Source organism: Drosophila santomea, chromosome 3R (genome assembly GCF_016746245.2).
Source record: "Drosophila santomea strain STO CAGO 1482 chromosome 3R, Prin_Dsan_1.1, whole genome shotgun sequence".
Taxonomy (NCBI): domain Eukaryota; kingdom Metazoa; phylum Arthropoda; class Insecta; order Diptera; family Drosophilidae; genus Drosophila; species Drosophila santomea.
The window spans coordinates 11,573,736-11,598,778 of record NC_053019.2 but is presented as its reverse complement, the minus strand read 5'-3'; the positions used below and the strand labels follow the sequence as shown (position 1 = coordinate 11,598,778).

The following is a 25,043-nucleotide window of genomic DNA, read 5'->3' as shown; positions in this document are numbered from 1 at the left end:
TCATAAAGTTGGTCAAAATAATAAATACTTATGATATATTTTTGATTGATTTAAATGAACCTTTGAATGACCAATTTCCCTATTGGACTACTCCGCAGTATTCTTTTAAGGAGATAAAGTCATTTTACCTTACATCTTTACTTACTTAAATGGCTTTTATATTAAATACAATAGTTTTGGCTTACCTGTAGGATGGGAACTGACGCTGGAGGGAGAGATGCTCGCCGCTGTCGGCGCAACGAGGTGGTTTTGGCCGGACGCCACCGCTGAGAATTGTTGCTGGGGTGGTGCTTGGTGGGTCTGCACCGCTGTTGAATGGGGATGGATCTACTCCACCGGTCTGCTCACTTCCAGTGCCGCGTACTGCAAAAAAGATGCAGAAAACTTGGTAAGTAAACCACAGCAAGGGCCATCAATAAAGGCCTGCTGCAACCAGGCGCCACTCATCATAGCTGGCCATTTTCCCTGGCCTGTAAGGAAAAAAAACAGTAAGAAGAGCCCGAGGATGCCGAGGATGCCGTCTTTATGGCCGGCGCAAACATCTTGTTTGCATTTGACACCGCGCAGGTAATAATGCGAGGCTAAACTGGCAGCCAACCAGGGACGAGGGCAGTGCCAACAGGACGTATGTTGCAGGATGAAGGATGCCGCGATTTCCCGCAGGGACAGGGACTCAAGTCGTTGCGGAAGTGAGCGCCGGGCCCGGATGAGAAAAGGGAAAGGGAATGGAAATGTGAATGGAAATGGGAACGAGAGTCAAAGTCGGATTCGAAGTCGGAGTCAGTAAGACAAGGAGACACGCAGACAGCAGCGACAGACAGCCGTCAAACACGTCGTAAAATTTGTTTCTCGTTTTGCATTTGCATTGTGCAACACTCACAGATACACACTCGGATCTCCCAAAGGCGGTGTCAGGGTCAAAGTCAACTCCTGCCCTTCGACTGTCTGTACTTTCATGCCCAACTGCACTCCACTCCACTGCACTCCACACACTGCACCCCACTCCATCCCAATCCGGAGGAACTGCGGAGGAACTGGCTCCATGTGTCCCTCAAGAGTTTCGCTTTCGCTTTGATCGCACTCAGCTCTCCCGTAAAATCATTTGACTGCAGTTCCTGGACGCAAAAAAAAGGGAAATGGGAAACGCAAACGATTTGTTCGAAACGCAGGAGCTCCAGTCTCTCTAGTTCTTCTGCACCTTCATCTTTCTAATGGAGGCAAATCCATTGATCAGTACACGATTTTCTTCATTTCTTTTCATAATTGGCAAACAATACAATTTGTTTGCGTAACACAGTATTACTATTTCTTTACAGCCATTTTAGAAAGCCGAAATCGTAAAATTAGAAACAATTGCAATTAGGACTAGACCTTATAGCTTTTCCTCTGAGCACCATTCGATTTTAATTGCAACATTTCAACATAATTAGTTCTTAATGGAGCAATATTGCCTTTCTTCATGATATTACAAAATGAAGACTAGTTATTAAAATATTAAAAAAAACACAATGACATCCTCCTGCTCCAATTCCCAACCCACATTATCGTGGGAAGATCGAAACGGTGGGTGTCACATTTATGGTGAATAATTTGTGTTATTGTCACCAACAATAAAGCCTTTCATTGGCTTCGACTCCCCTTGTTCTTTTTGGAAGAAATAGAGCTATATAAAAGAATTTCTTCCATTTTTAACGATTCCCCAATTTGAATAAGTTAATTAACAAAATTAATATTCAAATGGGTTTATGGCCGAAATGGCGGCTTATGGCTTCATTATGTGTGTGCCCGGTCCCAGAGTCGGGCTAAAATTTAAATTCGGACAACAATAAACCTACCACAAAATATATATAATCGTCTTGGACAAATTCACATGCAATATATGTACATATACGAAGAAAGAATCGAGACAATATGGTTAGAGGGAAGTTCATTGGCCAGTCGCCATAAAAAATTCGGTTTTTTGTGTGCTGTGTTTTTGGGTTCTCCGGTTCTCCGCTTCTCTGGTTCTCGGGTTCTCCGGCCGGAGATGCTGTGTCCGAATTAAATGAAATAAAATTAAATTCATGTTATCCAATTAGACACAGGGTTCCCGCACCGCGATCGTTAATGATCTTTCTCCCAGCTAATTATGATACGTCTCGGCCAGCTCTCGGCACCTTTAATGGCCCCGAATCTCTTTATTCTCGGAACCCTTTTTTCGCTGGACCCGCACCGTTTTCCCAGTAAGCCAACCAGCCAGCAACCGGAGACGAATCACAGATATGGACGGCCCGATTCCGATCCGATTCCGAGTAAACTGAAAAACTAAGCTCGGATTGGATCGACGGTGCTCTGGCGGTGGTGGCGATGAGGTGACTTAGCGGCATTTGTGACTTTTCCAAACAAGTTTTTCTCATTCCTGTTTTGCGTTTGATCGTGGAAACGTGTTCTGGGGGATTCTTACGAAAAAAGAAACAGGCAGAAGAACCAGCCAGAAATTGGGCAACACAACAACCGACAGACAGAATCATCCGAGCGAGAAATACAACAGATACAAGAGATACCAGATACAAGATACGAGATACACACACAGCGAACTCATCCCATCCCATTCCATCTCATCCCATCCCGGGCCATAATTAGAACAAAGAGCGGACGGAGCATGGAGGGGCTGAAAAATGAAATATCGTGCTGACAGCTTCCAAGCGAGACATTTTGTGGAAAGTCGTCCGTCAGGGGCAGCCATGTATTTGTATGTGTATCTGTAGCGTTTTCTGAATCTGTATCTGAATCCCTAAGATGTGTGTCGGCTGTTCTCATTGCCAACATGGCCACCGCCCCTTGCCCCTTCGCAATTTGTTTACCCAGCGTTTCCATTTTCCATTTCCCATTTTTGTATTCTTTTTTTGTTTTTGGCTACATCCTTTTGGGACGCATCCATTGTTGGTGCAATTTATGATCGGGAATTGCTTTGTTTAATTATGTACACAAAATGTCATTGCTCTTTGTCTGGCGCAGAAGTAATTGACGGTACTGGCACATTGTAGAGTTTAATGCCCAACTGTTTGTAGAACATCTTTGATGTGCCATAAATATGTCATCGGGCTGAGTATATAATAATGGAAGTATAAATAGAAATAGCTTTCAAGATTTTAACTTAGATCTTTGTTGAATGGCGCGTGTTTTTGCTTAAAAGCTTCTTTAAGATTCTCACGAAAAGGTTGATCAACTTGGCCGCCACCCTTTAGCACTTATATTTTTAAAAGGGTTAAAAAAGGCCAGCGTTTTTTCATTTTTTCATTGGGGTATCAATGGCAGGAGCACTAATTGAGAGCCCCCAGTTAAGTGACAAAATGTGGAAGCCACAATTAGCCATGATACCCCTAAACGGCCGTTTATCGTATCTGGCATTCATATAAGCTTAAGCACCTGGGAAAGTGCCGTGTCTGTACTTGAGCCATATTTTAGTACATTAAATCTAACTAGTTAACTGCCTTTTATTGCCAGCAAAGCGTTTTACGACAGACATATACGGAGCGAAAGAGAACGAGAACGAAAACGAGACAGGGACAGCGACAGCGACAGCGACAGAGCGCGCGGGCCAAAACTCTTTGGCAAGTGAAATTGTATGTAGATTGCATTATATATTGCAATAAAAATAAAAGTAAACACCCCTAAAATTAAAACAACACTTTTGGCCTCTTTATGGTGGTAAGCATAGTCAGCGGTGGTTTTCAGTCTGAGTGGATCGTAGTGGAGCATGCAAGTGGCTCCGATGGCTTTTATGTTCGGAATTAAGTCGACGGAAAGTTGAAGTACCCGTGTCAGGCATTTGACTTCTGTCTACTGTCTGCTCACTGTTTCAGTTTATTCGGGCTTTTCGGGCAGTCACATAAACGGACCTGGATAACTCCTTAAAATTGGGCATTACTTTCACCTTTCTTTGGCAATCAAATCCACTTCTCCAGCTACGGGCGACGGACGGCGGGCGACGACCTTGGGGCAACTCATAAATTTAATTACAAAGGGCTGTGCGGCAAGGGCTGCGACAGTGGGGGCCATAAAAATAGACACATTTGCAGTCGAACTGCTGCCTTGCCGCTTCCGTTCAATTCAAATTCCACTCAGTAGCCAGTCACTCGGTTGGCCAAAATCGAGGGCCATAAAGTGGCCAGCTCCTCTGAACTTGAACCACATATGCGAGTGATGTCTTTTTTTTAATGGCACTTATTGCGCAAAGGTTCTCGTGCATCTCTGCTTGGTGGATCAGGCATTTTCCCCATTGAACTGCCCAAAATTCCCAATTGATCCTTAGCCCATTGATGCAGTCGGTCAATCGGGCAGACGCACCTCCTGTTTGCTTCGCTGGCTTTATGGCCAGTGGGCCAAAGTGTTAATTGCCCCGCTCCACTCCAATAAGGTGTTAATACCATCTTTATGGGCATTAAATTGGCCACCAGTTAAAATTCCAGCAAACACGACGAGACACGAGTTATGATGTCGTTAGGCTATTTGATGGCGTCTCAGCACATCCCCACATATTTGTACCCTGCCATCTGGGAGTGTGATAAAAGAGTCGGGGATTTTATGGCGAATTAATTGTCACAGAACGAGAAACAGCCTGAACCAAATCGGCCAGAGATTTGTGCGTGGCATTATTGCATGTATGCAAATCGATGCGAGAGGTTTTTCTACTTCTTCTACTTTTAACTTAACGAAATTGAAGCGCACCAGCCTTATTTTAGCTTAGCCCAAAGCTCCGACATAAAACCCCGACTTTGCCAACAAAAAAAGGGAAAAATAAGTGAAATCATCAATTTTGTTTTTCCTTCAGCTTGCTTTTGCTGTAAAAAAATTCCCAGCAGGGGGTGGAAACTTAGCTACATTGTGTTTCTATTTCTTGTTTGGAATTTTCTTTCTCGCTTCCTTCACTTATCCCTCGTTTCCTTTTTAAAGGCAACTGCCACATTTACATAAGCATAATTTCCACATAGAATAGTTACATGGCTTTAGCTCATAAGCAGCACAAAGAGATATAGACACACATACATATAAATGGAGAGATTCAGCAGGAGCCACCCCTTCACCGCCCCTTCCGCCCAGCCTTCCGACATGCCTGGCAGCCAAAGTCAGCAAAATATTTATTCAAATAGCGTGCGCGCTCGGGCTCCCGCTCCAGCTCCAGCGCCAGCTCCCTAAAGGTTAATTTCAGTTTCGCTACATCAACGGCCTCCACCCAGCGCACCACCCACACCACCACCCACTTCCGCTGGCTGCCAGAGTTTTTGGCCCAAACAACCCCCGCAAAACGGCAAAACGGCAGGCGGCCGCGATAAGCAAAGTCAAAAGCATTCGAGGATAAAGGAAAAAGGGCCGAAAGAAAGAGGGAGAAAACAGCAAATGGGTGCGAGCGAGATGGCAAACGTGGGGCTGGGGTGGAAAAGTGGGGGCGCCAACGCTTGAGGGCGGCTCGAAACGAAACACGAAACGAACCACCCCCAAGGACCAAGGGTAGCCGAGTTTGAAAACACTTTTGCTGACGTTGTCGCTTGCTGAACACACACACACACTCTGCAAACACCCACAAAAACAAGGACGAAGGACGAGGGGGTGGGTGGCCATGGGTGGTTGGGCTGAAATATCGATCTCTCTTGGGTCGTTGCCTGCACTCAATGAGTTCTCAATTTACTTTGTGCCTTGGTACTCCTCGTACATATAGGTTTTCCATCCTGCAGATACTATAGATCGACCTCAAGCAAACAATTCTGAGGAGTGGAAAGCGCAGATATCGAGATACCTATTAACGCATTCCTGCACAGCAAATGAGAACTGCCATTACTTTTTATTCAGACACGCTGCCATCCATGCAGACGTTATTAATTGAATTATAAATTTAACTTTTTATTGTTGTGTCTGCTCAGCTGCAGGTTTCCAGCACCCAAAGAACTCTGAAAACGATCCCAAGGCTACGTGATAAGCCTGAAAATGTTAAAATGTCCGCCTCTCCCGAAAAATAATTCCTTTTCCCTCGATTCCCTGGAATTCCTGCTGCTAATATGGCGAGGACCTCAAGCTAATTTTCATTTGGGTGCCGGGGAAGAAGTCAAATAAATGGTGCACAGTGGGATTAGCTCACTCAAATATCTCAAAAATTATATTATAACTTTATTATATTATAACTTTTTCATTCTGAAAATGATTCTATGCTCTAGGACTCCCAATTTTTAATAATTTTATATTGATATTCTCTTATAACAAATCATTGTGAAGGTTTTATCCACTGTCCGCGGAAGGAGAAAATACCGACATAATTCCCCATCAGAGCGCAGCTCGATTAGCCAACAGAGGAGAAAAGAGATAACAAGTCGAACCGGTCCGTTGGTCCGCTGGTCGTCCAGTCCGCCTGTCCATTCGACCCCTGCTCCCCTGCTCCCCCGTTACCCTGTCCAACGGACCGACAATGAGAGGAGGAAAAGACATGCGAGTAGAAAGCCACAATCAGAAATTTAATAATGGCTGCACAAAAGACAGCACGAAACGCGTTGACGTGCACATATTTTATGGGTTTTATACAGGCACTGGCAGCGTACGTACTGTACGGGTATCTCGTATCCGAGTATCCCAGTATTCCAGTATCTGTCGGATGCACATGTTTCGCCCATCGGCGAGGGTGAAAGGTGAAACGCCGGCAATTGAAGCTGCCGAATGAAGTCATCGAAAAATGGTCACCGGCGGCCTTTGCACTCACCGAAACCCGCAGTGGAAGACTGTTAGCCGGGGAAAGCAGAAAGGCGGCGGACCGCTCACCTGCCCACCTGCTCCGTGAGCGACCTGCTGCTCGGCAGACCGTCCTTCGATATCCAAGCCGACATTCCTGATCGTTAATATGGCGGCTATATAGGCAGGAGTCGGACTTGAAGTCCGATTTCTGCCGCCGATAAACCCTGGCAGCGTGTTTTCCTTCCTTCTCGTTTTATTGCTTCATAAGTGGAACTTGGCTGCTATTTTCTTGTTGTCGTGCACGATTTCCCTTTTGTTCTTGGGAAAGTCGTTAAAAATGGTTATTTTTTTGGATAAGCCACATACGCCCGGTTTTTTTTCTTTTGGGACAGGGTTTTGCGTTGGGAAAGTCTGCCAAACAATGAGAATGGAGTTGTAAATGTCAGGACTTTGAAATGCATTGCTTAATCGCGGATGCACCTGACTCTATATCGGAATGCAGATGGCGTCAGTCTGGAGCAGCAGCCTCTTCAGATGCCTCTTCAGGTGCCTCTTCAGATGCCGAAAATAAAGGTAGTTAGATGATCGTGGGTAATTAGCCCACTTGTTCGATTTCTCACGGTCATAAAATGAATTCATTTCAGCTTTCTAATGAATTCATTATCCCCGAATGGCCTACATCGACGACACCCAAGTGGTCAGATCCACAAATCCACTCATAAGCGGCTTTTTCCACGCTTTTGTGATTTTTGGCAATTGATTTAATGTGTCATTCATAGATTTTTATTGCGTCGTTTTATTGCCGTCTTTAACTTCCGATTTACCACAATTGGCCCGCTCGGACACTGTCCTGGCCGCCCAGCGCCCAGCGCCCACCACCCCCGGCCACGCCCACTGCGCACCAGGGTCCTCTGTATGGGATCTTAACAGGGAAATCATGTACTCGCCGTACTTTACTTTATTTATTGCCATTTTTAATACCGCCCGCCTCGCCAGCCTGGACACTTTAACGCCCTCCGCTTGTCGCGAATGCGGATGGTCGTAGGGGTGGTGATGGAGAGGGGAGGTGCAGGGGCGGGATCAGGGGGCAGACCACTTTATGTTACAATAATGCTCCCCTGACGCTGGGCACAATCGAATTGTCTCGGCCATAAAAATCAAAAGGTATTTTGGTTGGACTCTGGAATCGGGCTTTTGCATGGCTTCGATTCGGAGGGAAAACGCCCTTAATTATGGGGATATTTTACTTTATTTAATTTCCACTTACCAGCTTTTTATCGATACAATTATTTGGGTAGTGCTTTTGGTAAAAATCTGCAACAGAAATACGGGAAAATTATTTTATGTTACTTGTGGAAATTAATTTGTATAGGGTAGTGTACAATTATAAAGACAATCCCATTATTGCGTTAAGTTGTTGTCCAAAGTCCGATTTTAGCCTTTAAAAATTTAGGTAGACGGAAAATATTAACCAAAATTGCAAAACGGTTTACTTAAAAAAATAAAATTCTGATGAATAATTAACTAAGACTAAACTTAAATACGCTTGGTTTCCCGTTGAAATGGAAACTATCCGTCATCTATAATACAACTAACTTATTTTATTGGGTCATAAATTTTCGGGAAAATCGCCAAAATAATTAGGATCTATTAAGTTATTAACCATGCAGGTTTCTATTTGTCAAATTACCGTGCCTAATATAGTGAGATTATATTGCGCAACGTCGTCAAATACTTTATTATATAATAAATAGTAAAATAACGATTATGTCAGCCATCACTCTTCAGAATTGAGATGCAGAACTCACCGCCTTTAATGATTCTATGAACTGTGTGATAAGACCCGGGGAATATTTCATTCAATCACTTAATAATTTGAAACGAAATCGACGAACTCATAAAATCCGTTGGGTAGCCGTCATTAAATATCGGCCCGGAATAATTTTTCAATGCAGTTATAAATATTTCTGTGTGCTCGGACTCACAAAGTAATGAACTTTTCAACATGCGAGAATTTAAAATTCCATTATTTACGGCCACTGGTCAATATGTTTAATTAATCGGCATTACTTTCGAATGAACCGCACACCATCGCGCACTCGCCCCTCCAATTGGGGATCGTTTTTTGTGTTTGGGATTAAAAATTGATAAACTGGATCGGGAACGGGACCGGATTCCGGAAGCAGAAGCAGAAGCAGGAGTGGCGATTATCCCAGAAGGAGAAACTCGATGGAAAACTCAAAGGCGGGCGGAATTCAGAAAGTTATTCGACGGAGGCGCGAACGCGGCATGCGCATGCGATAACGACTCCGAAATTGTTAGAGAGCAACTAACACTAAAAAATTAAATTCAATATTTTGTTGTTTAGACAAAGCCCCAGCGAATGCGAACGCGAACGCGAACGCGAAGAGAGCCGATCTCGCAGTTCCGATCTCCAAACCGCCGAAGCCGAGCGCCACACATGGGAGGTGCACATGGAGGGGCTGTCCCAAGGGGGGGCTGTTTCACACAAAACATTTTTTACTTAGTATTATTTTGGGTTTTATGGCCCCACTGGCAGACAGAAAGAGACACAGAGACGCGAACAAGTGAACATTCGAATAAAAGCTGGAGCGGAGATCGCGGAGGGGGATTTTTCGTTTTTCGTATATCTTTTTTTTTCTTCTCATTTTCTGTGGGCAACTCGACGACGAGCGTACCGCCAAAGTTCAAGAAGTATATTTTTCTGTTTTGTGTTTTGCCTTTTACCATTCGCGCTGCTTCCCTTAATTTTAATTATAACATGCTGTCTGCGAGTGTGTGCATCCGTGAGACCGCGGCCATTTCCAAAGCCACTCACACTCACAGTCACACTCGCACTCGCAAGAGACACTCGTCGCAGTATGACAAGCCCGCAATTGCTCGCACATACCGCAGCGCTTATGGCCTATAGCGCTTATGGCCTACAGCGCATACTATGCAGGCCATGTATTCGTGCATTGGCCATTAAGGCCGCTCGAAGGCAAACTTTGCACATCTCGGCGGACTTTTCTTCTCGGTTGGCTGCCACAGCGGCGGCGGCAAGCGTTGCGTGAAAAGTAGCAAGGAGAAGGCACACCGAAAGAAGCCACAAGGAAGCAGCACGTCGACATAAATCACAAGACACCAGTTCGTTGCTTCCTTTGGGTTTCTTTATCCAAATATTTATATTTTAAATATGATCCAAAACATGTAGCAACGGTGTGCCGCAACAGGGAATGAGAAACAAATTGAAATCAGCAAACAAATACATATGTATATAATTAATTCTAGAAATATATAGTGGTATTCACTGGCCATGACTTTTGCAATGTTCTTTATTTTAGCATTTCCAAATATACCAAACATTGTGACTTGACTGTGTTTTCCATTATTTTGATTTTTTTACCAATACTTCAATTAAACTTCACAGCAACTGACTACCACTCATGAGATCTCGTTAGTTTCCCATTTCGAAACTTTTTCTCAGTGAACGGAGCGGGAGGAGAAGCGAACACTACGCGGCTGCTTGATGGCCCATTCAGCTGGCCAAAAACTCATTTGCATAGGGGCCGGGCATTAATGGCCAGCGTTCTGGCCGATTCATGAAGCCCGAGGCTCGTTTGAATAGCAAATAGATGTGTGCCTGCCAAATGGGAAGTGGCGATGGGAAGCTGTCTGTATTAACTTAATCCGAAGGCTAGTTAGTACGTCAGTAGTTAGCACTGGCTCAAAGAAAGTCAACTACTAGCCAACTGCGCTCGGTGACTGTAATTTGCTGGGGTATGAGTAAAGGTAGGGGTATCGTTAAAATGTTAAAAAAACGTCTTCGGCATCCTGATTCGTGCTCCCAAAACCCGTTTGTCCGGCTCTTGGCCTGCCAATCAAATGCAAACCTGTTTCGCGTCAAGTGCAAAAACAAAAAACCCGCCAGCTTTGAAATTGCAACTAAACTGAAAATCAAGTTGAGCTTTAATTAAAAACCTGGAAAATACAATTAAAAAATACCCGTCAGCCGCAGCGGCAGCAACCTGTGCAATTACCTGTGGCAAAGTGCGGAAAAGACATAGTTAGGGGGGGATAGGGGTACGACATAACAACAAAAAACTGTAGAAAAGTCTTGGCCAAGAGTGATGTGTGTAATTGGCCAGCCAACTGGCAAGCGGCAGAGGCTGAGCCAGAGGCTACTCATATATGTATCTGTGTCTGTATCTGTATTTGCTGACCATGAGCAGAAATACGGACACTGATTGCCGGACCGGAGAGTCGGGGGATCGGGGGATCGGGGAATGGGGGGACCTCCGCCCACCACCCGATCGACGGCCTTGGAGGCTGATTGCTATATTACTTGCCTTTGGCCCTGGCTCAAACCGACGAGAGCAGCGCGTAACGAGCGACGGCTCTTTGCTGTTTCGTGCCGAAGTAATAAGCGTGTTTCATAAATTGAAAGCTGTAGCTGCCGCTGTTGCTGTTGCTGCTGCTGCCTCTACCGCAAAGCAAAACGAAGAAAAAATTATTAAGGCAAGCGGAGAAAAAATACAGAAAAAAACGCCATTTAGATTGCAATCTGGAAAGCGTTCGCCTCAAAAAATGGCCGTCGCACACACGAAACAAAAACTCGGCCATAAAACGCTTCAAAATTGCGGCTCTGAGCCAGAAAACAAAGCCGCAACAGCAAAAAAAGAAGACACAGAAGCAGCACACAAAAAATGCGAGTAATTATTTTTATTAAAGCAAAAAAACGAGATGGCCAACAGTTGCGATTATGACCCCTGCCCCCCTAAACTCGCCTTAGTCCACTTTCTGTGCTGGTTTAATTAAGTTGGTCACACTCGGAGGGGAAAACAAGTCACAAGAGGAAGGGAAACAAACAGAACTTTCTGAACCACTGTCCTATAGTATCTTCCGACTTCCCATTCTGTTCAAAAAGAGTTAGTTGGATGAGTGATTTCAGAGACTTGGATCGGGTGTGTCCCTTATTATTAAATGTATATCTGTTCTCAAACGTTTGTGTAGAGATAGGACCCACCACCTTTGTTTCCGTCGCTATATATAACAATATAGATATATATCCGCATTTGGCAAGGCCCTTTCGTCTACTTATTGAATTTGGTAATAACACCATCCGTGCACATGTTTCATTATCATGGTCAATGAGACGCCCCAGTGCAAAGCTGCTCTTGAGACCCTGGATTAGTGAAAAGTCATGGCACGACAACTGAAAATCACAGAAATACCCAAAATACATATCAATTGGGAAAATGCGATGACGGCTCAATCTCCGCTGGGCAAAGCATCCAGATAATTACCCATTCAGAGCGAAGAGGGGGAAAAGTGCACAACTATGCGGAATATGCAACTGAATCAACAGCCAATGGCAGCACCATCGAAAGGAAGTCGAAAGCGAACCGAGTTGGGAGGAGCAGTAGAAATAGCAGTTTTCCATCCACCATAAATAATGTTAAGCGCCACGGCTGAGAGAAAAACATGCACGGTCCATTAACTTTTTGCGGAGTGGTTCGCAGAGTGGTGCGAAGGAGATTCTGGCTTCCACGTCATCTCACACAGAAAACAAAAAAAAAACCGATAATGGTGCCCTTAAAGTATAACAAACAATTTAGGGGAATGAAAAAAATATATTGGAAATTTAAAAAAAAACAAAGCATGATAATTATAATAATAACCAAAATTCGTAATAAAGAAGTTTAATTTTCTGTTGTTTTCTGTTATTTTTCGCTAAGTGCAACCAGTCGACCTCGACACCAAAAGCCACCGCTTCACCGACGATGGGCTGACATTTTGAAAGCTGCGCGAGATTTGCGGCCGGGGGAAATGTGCCGCAGTGGAAAAGGCCAGAGGGAAAACAAGTTGGAAATTCAGTTTTTACTTTTTGGTAATATTTTCACGGACTCCGCACTCGACTGGGATTGCCATTGTGAGTGTGCGTTAGTGCCGAAGCCAAAGGTTGAGTTAAGGTTAAGTGGGTTCAGATTGGAGCTGAAAATAGACCTTTTGGCCAACGTTTCTGCTCTGATGCCTGACTACTGGCGAGCAATTCCTTTTATTATTCATATTATTTTAATTACGCTCGCCCGCTGCGCTGCTTCCTCTGAATCTTAAGTGCCAATAAAATTAATTGGGGAGCGGTTAAGTCGCCTAGGATTGTGCATTGAGCTACAAAGCGCTGATCATTAAAGCTGCATCAAACAGTGTGACTCACACGGCGATCGTGTCAAGTTCGCAGTGCCTAAAGGTTAAGTGCACCGGTGAGTTTTGGACTCCCCGGGATTGGAATGCAGCATGGCGAAGATCCATTTCAAGTATCTTGATAATATTTTGATCATAGCTCTGTAAATAGTATGGGATTTATGCTTGGATTTTTATTTCGGACGGGAAAACAAACATAACGATGACATACTTATTATTATCGTATATTATTATTTTGAATATATGAAGTAACATGTAACATGAAGCGGTTTTGAACCTATACAGTTAGAAATTCTTGATCAGGATCATTTGCCGAGTCGATTAATTAACCTAATTTAAAGGAATTTAGAAGCTGAATTTGCAGCTTTTTTTAATTAAAATTAAGTTATAATTTTAAATATTAAACAAATGTATATGATAATTTTGAAATAAAAATGTATTATGTTGGGAATTAATTTTAATGTGTTGACATTATGCAACCGTGTCTAATTATGTAGCTCTATCCTAATATTTCAATTTAGCTAAGATAGTTTTCCCTTCACATTTATGCAGGCGAGAAAAATGCAGCAGCTGCCTGGAAAAACAAAGGCAGCGAAACACCGGGCAAGCAGCGCTGCCGGCGTCGACGCCACAGCAGCCGCCGCGAGTGAGCGGCGAAGTCACCACGCCGGAACTCACCTCAGCCGGCCATAATGGCTGAAATGAGTGGAAGGGAGCAGGCGATACGGCGATCGCCGAGTGAGAGCGAGAGGCAAGAGCAATGGCGGCCGCATGGCGCCGCAGAAGAGCACTGCCCACTTTGCGGGAGCGGGAGGGAGATAGTGCAGCACATGCACTGTGCGAAATGTATAAAAACCAAAGCCCCAATAAAAAATAAATGCTTTTTAATTGCCACCGATGAATCAGCGGCGAAATGTCAAAGCAGAAAGTAAAATACCAAACAATGCCGAAAATGCACAATCACATCGGAGCCGCACGCCTAGTGAAATTATTGCTAATATAAAAATATTTTGTTGGCTCGTAAAAAACACAGTCAGAAGCCCAGTCTATACCGCCAAAACGCAAATACAATATTTTAAGGTCTAATTTTTTGACGAGTTTTTAAACGATTGTAAAACTCTTTCCCCCGCACACTCACGCACACTCAAACACAACGGGCTTTCCTCGCTTTTACGATTGCGAGGGCCATTCATGTGTTTTGGGCGAGTGAATTATGGGCCAGTCGCAAAAGACAGTGCGGGATGTTAAATGGGTATATGGTGTATGGGTATGGCGTAGGGTATGGTATCTTTTATGCTAGAAGTCAGTGTGACAAAGCCGGCTAAACTGCGAGGCGTTTATTACGTGAGTTATGACACCTCTGCCAGCCATACTGGCACACAAGCAAGCAAACTATTAACTATGCCAAATTAATTGCAAAACAATAAAAGCCGCACTGAATACTGCATAGAAATGAGCGATTCTGATTACGATTTCGCATGGGATCCGCATCGTCAGGTAGCCCTCGTAAAAATGCCAATTACAAAAATCACAACAAATCATAAAAGTTTTTTAATTGCACGCCGAGCGGCGGCTTTTGGCATTTCCCATTTGCCGTGCTGCCAATCATCAATCAGAGTGCGGCCGGGCCATCAATCAATCAATCTGCACGATACCCGCAAAGTTTATAAGTTTATTTAATAATCAATTCGCAATGAATAAATTCCAGTGCACATGTGTACGAGAATACGAATCTACATAGGGCCTTTTCGACGATTCGATTGGCGGTCGGAGCAATCGAGGTGCTAACAAGGTTTTGTTTTATGAACCAGCCCATAAATACACTTGTTCTACGCGCTCCCCCGCTCGCATGCACGAACATATTGTAAAACAATTATCACCTGTTGCAAATTATTCTGATTTTATGCTCGCCGCGTAATATCAGTGGCTGCTACGCTCCGACGTCCGCTCCACCGCCATCCGCTCATAAATACTGCAGAGACATCATAAAAATGTTTGAAGCACCGCCGACAACAGCAACAACAATAACAGCAACAACAACAGCTAGCCCCATAAATCCTGATTATGGTCTCTGGATTTATTGCACGTGGCGGGCTGCCCAAAACACCGATCGCCCTTTTGCACGGGAAATCGGTGGGATTTGGGGGATCCAGGGGGCTCCATTGGGCTCCAGGGGGAGCTGGACATTTGTAGCTACAAACGTTCCCCCCTTCGCCGAATCAAAATGCACTCAATCAAATAAGATTGCTGCCCGAGAAAAAACATCGAAGCTGGAAATTCATTGTATTTTTATTGGGAGCTGCACTATGCTTCTCCCTGTGGCTATTGACATAAAAAGTGTATACAATTTAAATAATCAGAAAGTTCAATTTCCCCTAATTTATAAAGAAGTTAACCATCTCATTGATTACGTATCGCATGTTGTACAGTATTTTCCAATATATTTTATATCTTTATTAATTAATCCACTTAGAAATACAGTTTTAAACACCACAACAGAACTGCATTTTTTACATAATAAAATATAAAATAGCCGTCAAGAGATCAATGAACAATGCGCATTATTCAGCTGCCAAATTCCACAAACAATCAATAAACAGCCATTCGAACACCAATTATTGACTGCATTATTGCGTTTTCATTGCAGCCATAGGACCGGTAAACAAACTTGTTTCTTTGTCCAACTCTTGTAAATAACGTCGGGCATTGTTTATGGAAACATTTTTGGACAAATAAACAGGACCTGGTCGCTGAATGCAAATGAACCGATTTAATGTCTCTGGCGTTTTGGCCAGAGCTATAGCGTTTCTGGTTTATTTTCCTGCCGGCAGTGTGTTCACCTCCCGACCGGCTTCTGAACGAAAAAAAAAGAAAACAAAATATGAACAACTATAGTGAAACACTATGGCGATGCAAAGGAAAGCTCAATGGCCGTTTGTATGGCACTCTGACTAATCAGGCAAACGGGCGACTGGGGCCAAATAAAAAGTGACACTTTTATAGGGCACTTTGGAATGCGCAGCGGGTTGTCCAGAGAGCACTATGCTATGGACCATGGCCTACGCTATGGGGCATAGTCTATAGTCTATGGTCGAGCATAACCAGTCGCATTTACATTTGCATTTGCATTTGCCGCCGTACTGGTGGACACGATATTCATTTGCATATGTGCATCTGCCAGATGCAGGCCGGAACATCCACGGCTAACGAGGCGGGGACAGAATGTAAAGGCGTTTTATGGATACGCCGAGTCAGTGTTCAAAAAAATCGAAAAAGAAAACCGAAAACAGAAAATTGTAGAGCGGCCACCCTGCGAACTGTATCTGTATCTAATGGATGCGAGAATATCTTGAAGGCGAGTATCAGGGCATAGGCATGGACATGGGCCTGGCCTGCACGCGCACCAAATCAAAATATGTATTTGTATATTTATACAACAGAAATGTCAAGCCCGGACAACCATCCTCTGCCCCCGGTCTTGCTCCCCGTCGAGCTCTATTTGCGTCCAGTTAACGCGACCGGGTCATAAAAAGAAAGCAAGAAAGCCGTCCGTGCGTCGGCCCAGAAACGGTACAACTCTCGCCGCGAGCTGAGATTCAAATTTTCCGTTTAGCATCCCAGTTTCCCCTCCGAACAATTCGTTTTATGATTTTATTGCATTTACGCATATTGCCCTCCGTTGTCGATGTCGATGTCGAAGTCGATGCCCAACTGATTTATGGTGGCGACGGTTGGACGAACCGAGAGCTGGAGAACCCTTTTCGCCCTAAGTCTCCTTGCCAGCCCGAAAATGTTCCATGCACGGCATATTCAAAACTCAAACAAAGCCGAAGAGACCGTGAACAATGAAATTAGAGCAACACATTGAGGGTGACTGGCGAGATAGAACGGGTCCAGAGATATGTATTGTACACAAAAGGATTGTTTGCTTATGTAACTTTCTAAAATATACCCCCACTGCTCTCAGTTCCTTCCTTCGTCCTCCGGGGCAGTTTCAGTTGTACATTACACTACACGAGTGGAAGTCACTTTCCAGTAGGTTATTAGAGGGTAAAAATATTGAAGGAACTCTATGCAGTACTACAAGATTTTAAACCTTTTTAAGTTAGCATACTTACTACATCTTACGAGTTCTTTCAAATAGATACAAATGTGATTGTCTAGATTTTAAAACTACAAATCGCCATAAATTTGTAAGCTTTTTTTATCGATATAAATATTTAATAGCAGTACATACGCCTCTCAGCAGACAATAATTATTTGTTTATTTCAGATTTGGCTGAGCTCAGCAAAAGTATGTGCCAACTAATAACTACAAAAACTTCAAATGCCATCAAACCGAGGGCATGAAAAGTTTAAAGAAAAGATAACGAAATATAAAACTACCTCGACAACAAGAGCCGATGAGGAGGAGGTCCGAGATTCGAGATTCGAGGACCGGCGAAGAGGCATAAAAAATTCAACGAAAACACTGGACAAGATGGGATGGTACGGTATAGGATTGAGAGTGTGGTCGGGGTACTTCGAATGGAGTGGCTGCCCAACCTTCATGCCTATAAATCCATCGAAATAATGGATCGGATAAGAGGCGCGCATTCAAGATGAGTTCCAGTCGCGCCGTCAAGTGGGTTGAGTGCCCACACGATGGCCATTCCCATTCCCAATCCCATTTCCATTGCCATTCGCATTGCCTGAGACACAGAAACAGATACAGATACAGACGGTTGGGTAAATGAAAAGATTGAAAGATGGGGCGATGGGGCGATGGGGCGATGGAAAGACTGGCTGGAAGAGGGGCCTCGTCCTCAATCTTCGCTGAGCCACCGCAACGAATGGGGCAGCGAGATGGGAAGGGGCCGGCAGTGGGTATATCTGGTATCTGGCAGTATCTGTATCTCTCGGATACACTTGGCTTGGCCCGGCCGGTTCAACGTACGTTCCATGTGCAACGCCAGCGGAAATGGCAGCGACAAACCGAGAGGAAAATGGCAACAACTATGGCGCATCGAAAGTGGCTTTTAACCCCTGTTGCCCGACTGCCCGCCATCTGGGCCACATGCCGCCATCCCAATACCTAATCCTAACACCCGAACGCCGAAACCCTAACCCACCACCACCCAAGCCAACCTCGTTTCTGGCCTCATCAAAAATTCCAAATACGTTTCAAATTTAATATGTGCATTTATCCCGGTCGACGGATCGCAGTTTCTCCTCTGATTGTGCTCCTTGGCGCTCCTTTATGGGGCTTAAATATGTATAACCCCGGGGCTCCGTACGTGTTTGCGTTATATGTAATATTTCGACTAAAAATTCACGCCCTGCGTTATTCTATCAACACCTCCGCATTGTTGTTGTAGTGTTCACCCCTTCCCGCGGCTGGAAAAGCGATGGCGGACTCGCATACGAAATGAGATTTGTGGCAGCCCAGCACGAAGTTTTCCGAGTTTGGGTCCCAGGATTTCTTGGCGGGATGCGGAGATGCGGGGATGTGGGGCTGCGGAGCAATGGGGATTACGGATAAGTCCCGGTCCGGGCTTACGTGTCGACTGCGTGGCTGTACACGACAGCATAAATACATATTTGATATGTATTCTGTGCATATTTCGTTATTCATGCTCGTAAACTAACCCAGCTCGGCTTCAGGTGCATTTTACAAAGTCATTAGCGCAGTAATAAGCATATTGGTGTAAGCCTCAATTTATTTATATTTATTCATATATCAAACGGTAAATACGTGAATAGTGTGGAGTTTTCAATCGATGGAATTATTCGTGGCTAAACAAATCAATTACTTGTATATTAAACTGTAATACACGATGATATAATTTCTAGGACTCTATACTCACAGCACGATTTCGTTTCACGCCCATTTTTTATATATATTTGTTTTTTGTCCTTTCCATTGTTACATGAGAAAATAACTTTGAAAATAAATCTCTTGAAAACATAAAGCTCATTAATCAGTTGTGTGGGTGGCTAACTGGAAATTGGGATTTCCCTTTCACATGCCACATTGAAATATATGCGAAATGCAGATGAGCCTTGATTTCAATATTGTTTTCAGCCAACGGCAAAGTAAAACTTGACATTTTGAGTGCCGCCGGCAAGCAAAAACCGAAAACCAAAAACCGAACAAAGACCAAAAACAGAAACAGAATTATAGTTCGTGTAATGAAGTTATTACGAGTCTTAATGTTGAAATTTATGCGCGGCCATTAAAAATCGAAAGACACGTTTTTCGAATATTTTAGCTTTGGCCGTCGCTGTTGCCGTCGCATAAATTAGGCGACGTGACTTGTTTGCGCCGCCCGATAACGAACCCGCTCGTTGGCCCCTCCACACCGCCACTTCGCCACACCTCCCGAACTCCCGGCTGAACTCCTCCGGAGGAGTGGCCAATATCGGCCATAATATAGCTGGATCTCTGGATGAATTTACAATGCAAATGCGCCGGGCCAGACTTAATGGAAGTGCGCGCAAAATGGAGTCGAAGATGACACGATCGAGCGGAGTGCTGCATTTTGTGCAGCATTTTGTGCAGGCTTCAAGAGCTGAACTTTGTTGCAGGCTGGCGGAACATATTAATTGCATTTTATTGGCCTGCGACTGCCGACTGACTTTGAGCCAGCGGTCTGAGCCAGCGATTCTGACTCTGATTCTGAATTGGAATCCGACTGCGGCTGTTTGCAATTTAATAACGCGCATTAAAATCACAGATTTATGGGCTACACGCAATCCGATTTCACGACTGCGACCTGCAATGACGATGGCTTGGAAACCGCATATTGGCGTGGCTCGGCAGCTAGAGCTTCTAGCTGCTTTTAGCCAACATGCATATGGATGAGATGGCTTTTTCCAATGCTTTTCCTGCTCCTGCTCTTTCCCATTCCGGCTGCTTTTCACAAACAACTGTCGGGGGTTAGAGAGGCCATTAAACAAACGCTGAGATAATTAAAATATCTGAAAGGCCTTCGTCGTCTTCGGGAAATTATTCACTGCAAAACGGCGCTTTGGCCAAATTTCATTAAACATTTTAATTGCCGCCATTTTGTGACTGGGCCGGCGTCTTTTGTTTCAAATTATTCGCATTCCAGTTCAGATTCCTCGAAAATGAAACACAATTTCGGAACCCTTTTCGCCCGTTCCCCTTCCGTAATCACTTTGACACGCAACCCACCCAGCAACGCAGCCGATTTTAATTCCGATACCCAACAGCAGTATCCTTTCCCCGGCGAACACGCAATTTTAAAACAGGCCTCACGCATCTCACGACCACACGGACACACCCCATTCGCCAGGGGTTCGTCCTTCGTCCTGCCGGGAAGGAAGTGGAGGTGGAGGTGGAGTTGGAGTTGGCGTATTTTCGAAATGGGATTCAAGTGCGAAATGGCCACCATCCACCCACAACCCACCACCCACCATCCTTATTTCGCTGTCGCGCTCCCCGATCGATTGCGTAACTTTTCCTCTGCGTAAATGTGTAATTTCCCCAGCCGCCGCACTCTAAATTTAGTTAATGAACATTGTCGCTGTTGCGTTGCAGGAAGGGAAAACCCGGGAAAAGTCCCTGTCCCTGCCCCTGTCCCTGGACCCGAAACTCAAACTCAAACTCTGAAAACAGCCCCCTGAAAACTCTCGGATGGATGTTATGTGTGTATGTGTGTACACTCACGCACGCACATTTTTGAAAGTAAACAAAATTAGACATGATTATGTTTGTGCCGGGGGACATAAAATAAATTGGCTCCCAACTAATCCCGTCCTGCACGTGGAGCAGGCTTCCTTGGGTTTTCACTTTTGGCCTACGAGGATTCGGCGGGTAATGGTAAAAGTTAAAAATGAAGAGATATATAAATGAATTAAGTAAGTAAGATTGAAATTTAAAGGACCTACTGAAAACATTATACATACAATCTAGTTAAGATCCATTTCATTTTAACTTTTAAATTAGCTAGTATTTGCTTTCTTATTCTTCAAATGAAACATTGCTTAAAATCTTATATTCTTACCGCAATCAATTAAAATCAATAACACTAGTGCTAGTTAGTTGCTCAATAAAAAAGTTAACAAAATTCATTGTTCATGCAATTAAGTTAATGGTAATTAAATTACACATTAAATTAATTTAATGTGATTTTAGTGGAGCCATGACGATGCAATGAAATAAAATGTTGAACTTTCATGCAGCAAAACAAATTGGCGTTATTTTTTTTAATTGCGCAAAAGTCATTCATTGAAGAAATTTATAATAACTGTTAGAAACTGTTTCTCAAAATAAAATAAATTGGCTGGCATCAAAGAAGCAAAACACAAGCTTCAGCAAAGGTGTGTGCCGCACATGTACACTTTATAAATATTCATATGAGCGCGCTTCTGAGCATTTTCAGAACCCATCTGGCAGTGGAGAAAGCCAATTTAATTTGGGACAGTAACGGGAGAACTTGGGCTGGGCCACATATAAGTGTCGATAATAATAATATGTAAGAGCTGCTCAGGGTCGCTACACCATATGGGCCTTGTTGCCGGCGGAAGTCGCGTTCGGCCAAATGTGGAGCAAATTCTGGCGATTCTGGCGAGATTCTGTCCCTTCCACGGAACTGAGCAACTTGTGCCGGCCGCGTTTTCCCAGGGAATTCAGTTGGCGGCAAATGGAATTGCGAATGGATATGGAAATATTCGCAATCGAAGCCCCACAGTTGTTACGTTGCTATGCCCGAGAACTTCTCGGAAGACGAATTTCATCTGTACGTGCACTGGCAGTTTCCCTTTTCATGCTCGTACCCATTCCCTTTCCCATTCCCGTTCCCATTCCCGTTCTCATTCCCATTCACCGCCTTGTAGCTACATGCTTGGGTGACTCCGGCTTCCTTCCTCCGCAGAAACACGATTTCAAAGGCATTTCGATGGGACAACACGTCCCGCGGGGACCAACAGGCAACTCTCGAACAATTGCACTCGAAACTGTCCAGAGATAAGACCCGACAACTGGCAGCTCCAGGATGAGGATGGGGATGGGGAAATGGTTGTCGTCAAGCGACTATGACTCCACCCCCGCCAGCCATTCTAATCCGACTTCTACATATCTGCCTTCCAATTCACCTCAGCATCTTATTTACAACATAAGTTCCGCAGCATATCAATCACGGCCGAAACTTTTAGAATTTTTTTGAAAGAGCACTTGGTCTATATTCTGTATTAAAGTTGAACAAATTTCTGATTTAAAGCGGACTAAATAATTATATTCCATATTTCAAAGGTCAGTGAATTATCATGGATTTTTTGAGCTCAAATTTAATGATGGCACTTAGATTTATGGTGCTCTCATCTTGATTTAGAAGTAAACTTTAGCCCAGTAATTGGTTAAGCCGTGCATTTCGACTTTTCAATTGAGCATTAACATACAAACATGACATTAATTATTTACTAAAAGGTTAAGTAGTGAACTCAAAATAGATGTGAGGAAAAGCACAGCAGCAGAAATGTTGATTAGCACTTCAATTACAAAATTTCAAATAAGGCGTGCTATCTAAAAGGGTCCTAGCTCAGCTGAGCTTTGAACAGAATATTATCGTGTAATATATTGGACGTATACACAAGGAATCAGACGACATTGATAACTTGATATAAATTGATAAATTTTCTAAAATCTTTAACGTTTTCTCATCATTTTGTTTTATTTTATGAAGTCTTAATGTCATCGAATTTAAAGAAAGAAAACGCTCTCTGTTGCCGATTCGGCGCACTAAAGGGATAGCTCCCAATGCACAAACCTAAGCCCGCACGCAGCTCCCCTAGCGGGGAAGTGGCGAACTACCAGCTTATTAACTGCCTTTCCAACCCAGTTGACTTTGTTATCTCCGAATATAAGAATACGCCTCTTATACGCACACTCCGAGGCTACAATAACCGGTTCCAGTACACTTTGAAAAATTTAATGTGTGAATAAAGTCTTTTATGTAGCTTTATTATGTACTTCATATAATATGTACATAGGAAAGCACAAAAATAAATCTTTTAAGAATCCTTAATGTGGTATTTGCATTGACTCGATTACTTAAAATATTTTTGACGTACTCGGAAAAACCAGAGCATACTTGAACACACTTGAAAATTTTAATTGAAGAATTACAAAAAACCCAATGAGCCTATAATAATAGATTAACATTATTGTTATAATGTATTATCAGTAAGTACACTGATATTCCTAAGCGCACACCACGCACTCAAAACGTGAATCAGGGAGACATTTTCAAAAGAAAAGTTAAATTAAAATTATTATAAGCTTCCAATTTGATATTGCTGGGTTATTGAAAGTTAAGTAAATATAAATCTAGGTTATATAAATAATAAAGTACACCACCGTTTTCCTCAGTGCAAGTATGGGCGAATTTAAGATATCTTTTTGTATCTTTCTCCCTGAATCTATTTCCCTCTCTCTCTCTCTCTCTCACTCTCTCACTCTCTCGTTGGGCCCAGCCCAGCCGAATGCTGCACACACCCCGAAGGTAAAAGCCCCGGCTCAAAGCGGTCCATCATGGCCGCCGCTCGCGTGAGGGATTGGTCGTTATGGCCGACGCCGCTTAGCGCTTAGCGGATTGTATACTATTTTATAGTACGCATGTCGGGGGCAGGAGCCAAAATTTAAACCGGCTATTTGACTGCGTTTTAATCAACTCGGTGTTTTTATGAGCAGCTATGTAACTGGCAGCTAGCTAGCCGAACAGTAAAAGCCGAGCCACCTTGCCGCAACCAAGGGATATTTATGAAATTATGGCCGCAATTACGTTGCCGCAAGGGCTTAGAGGTGAGGTGCCGAGTGTAGGACGCCAAAACCGCACGCAACTTCGATGGCCATTTCCCGTTTGATGGCCTGTGATGGTTCTTGCTGCCTGACGACTGTGACTGGCGCTAATGACTTTAGTACCTCCCATAAATCCACACAAACAGAGCGGCATTCATTGAGCGGTTGCGCTATTAAGTGCGCCATCAACGATGGCGCTCAATTGAGGAGATTCCTCCATAAAACGGCAAAACGGCCAAGCGGCCAAACGGCAGAAAGGCAGGAGTCCTGCTCTTGGCGGGTCGGAATGCACTTAACACCTGATCGGTAATGAAGTCCGGCCACATTGGTGATGTGTGGGTGCTATTCCTGTTAAGGTTATTAGGCATTTCCGAATTGGAAATCCGATGGCGGAACACGCGTAGCCCTTGGGCCTGCCATAAAAAAAATTTATTTTGAATTTGTGTATTCGAAATCTCAATTCAATAGTTTCCAGGCAATAAACACTTATCAGCTAGACATTTTACAAGATCATTAGTTTTATAGATTGAGTAATTGGCATTTTGTACTATTAATCAGCATCTATAAAGGAGTGCATGTATTCTATATATGGATTCTTTAGTCAGGTTGAGCACTCTTGAAAAAGCACTCCTAGGCAAGGTTAAACTAGTGTGATTAATTTGATGTTATTCGTAAAGGCATAAGTGGCTGAGGGACTTCTTTTTTGGTACTTTTAGAGGGTTTTAAGCGAAGAATGAATTTAAAATGACGTTTTATAAAATATTACTATTTGATATTTTCTATTTACCACACAACATCAGATAGAATGAGCGTCGCAACGATCAGCAAATAAAAACTGTAAATATAAACGTTCTTTGCTCACTCGAAACTAATCACATTTTACAATCTTAAGAACGTGAGTTTTTGGTCATTATTCAATACGGACCAGCAATAAGTGATGAATGTCGAGGAAAACCTTGAAGACTTTACACCTCTTTTCTGGATGGCCTTGCAGAAGCTGCAATAGTGGCTCAAATTGGACACACCTCTCACGTTCGGCGATTTAAATGATGAAGGACTCGGGATCTTGGCACTTACTTGAGTTAATATGACAGATATGTTCGTAGCTATTTGCGGTTTCTTGTTAGTTTTGGTGAACGAAAAGCGCCGGCGGTTTGCAGAGGTTTGTTTCGCGAAATGTCTGCTTCATTTTTACTCGCGCACACCTTTAGACGGTAAAATATCAGTTTGAAAGGGGGCCAGTTTGGTAATTGCGAGGGGAGCTTAATAACTTGGCCGCTTGGCTATTGATTTGTTGTTTTCGTGGCGCTGTTTCGATTGCTCCGCGCGCTGCGGTCCG

The 25,043-nt window shown here is 43.6% G+C and overlaps 1 long non-coding RNA gene across 2 annotated transcripts; it reads right to left on the bottom strand.

Moving 5' to 3' along the window:
* Positions 1 to 235: 235 nt before the first annotated feature.
* On the bottom strand, positions 236 to 25,043 carry LOC120452805. Of its 2 annotated transcripts, none has more exons than XR_005616503.1 (3): positions 24,782 to 25,043; positions 7,967 to 8,013; positions 236 to 363 (listed from the first exon to the last, which is right to left on the bottom strand). It is a non-coding gene; the product is annotated as an uncharacterized LOC120452805 (long non-coding RNA). The 2 variants fall into 2 exon arrangements; XR_005616502.1 differs by lacking the exon at positions 24,782 to 25,043 and adding an exon at positions 8,508 to 9,011.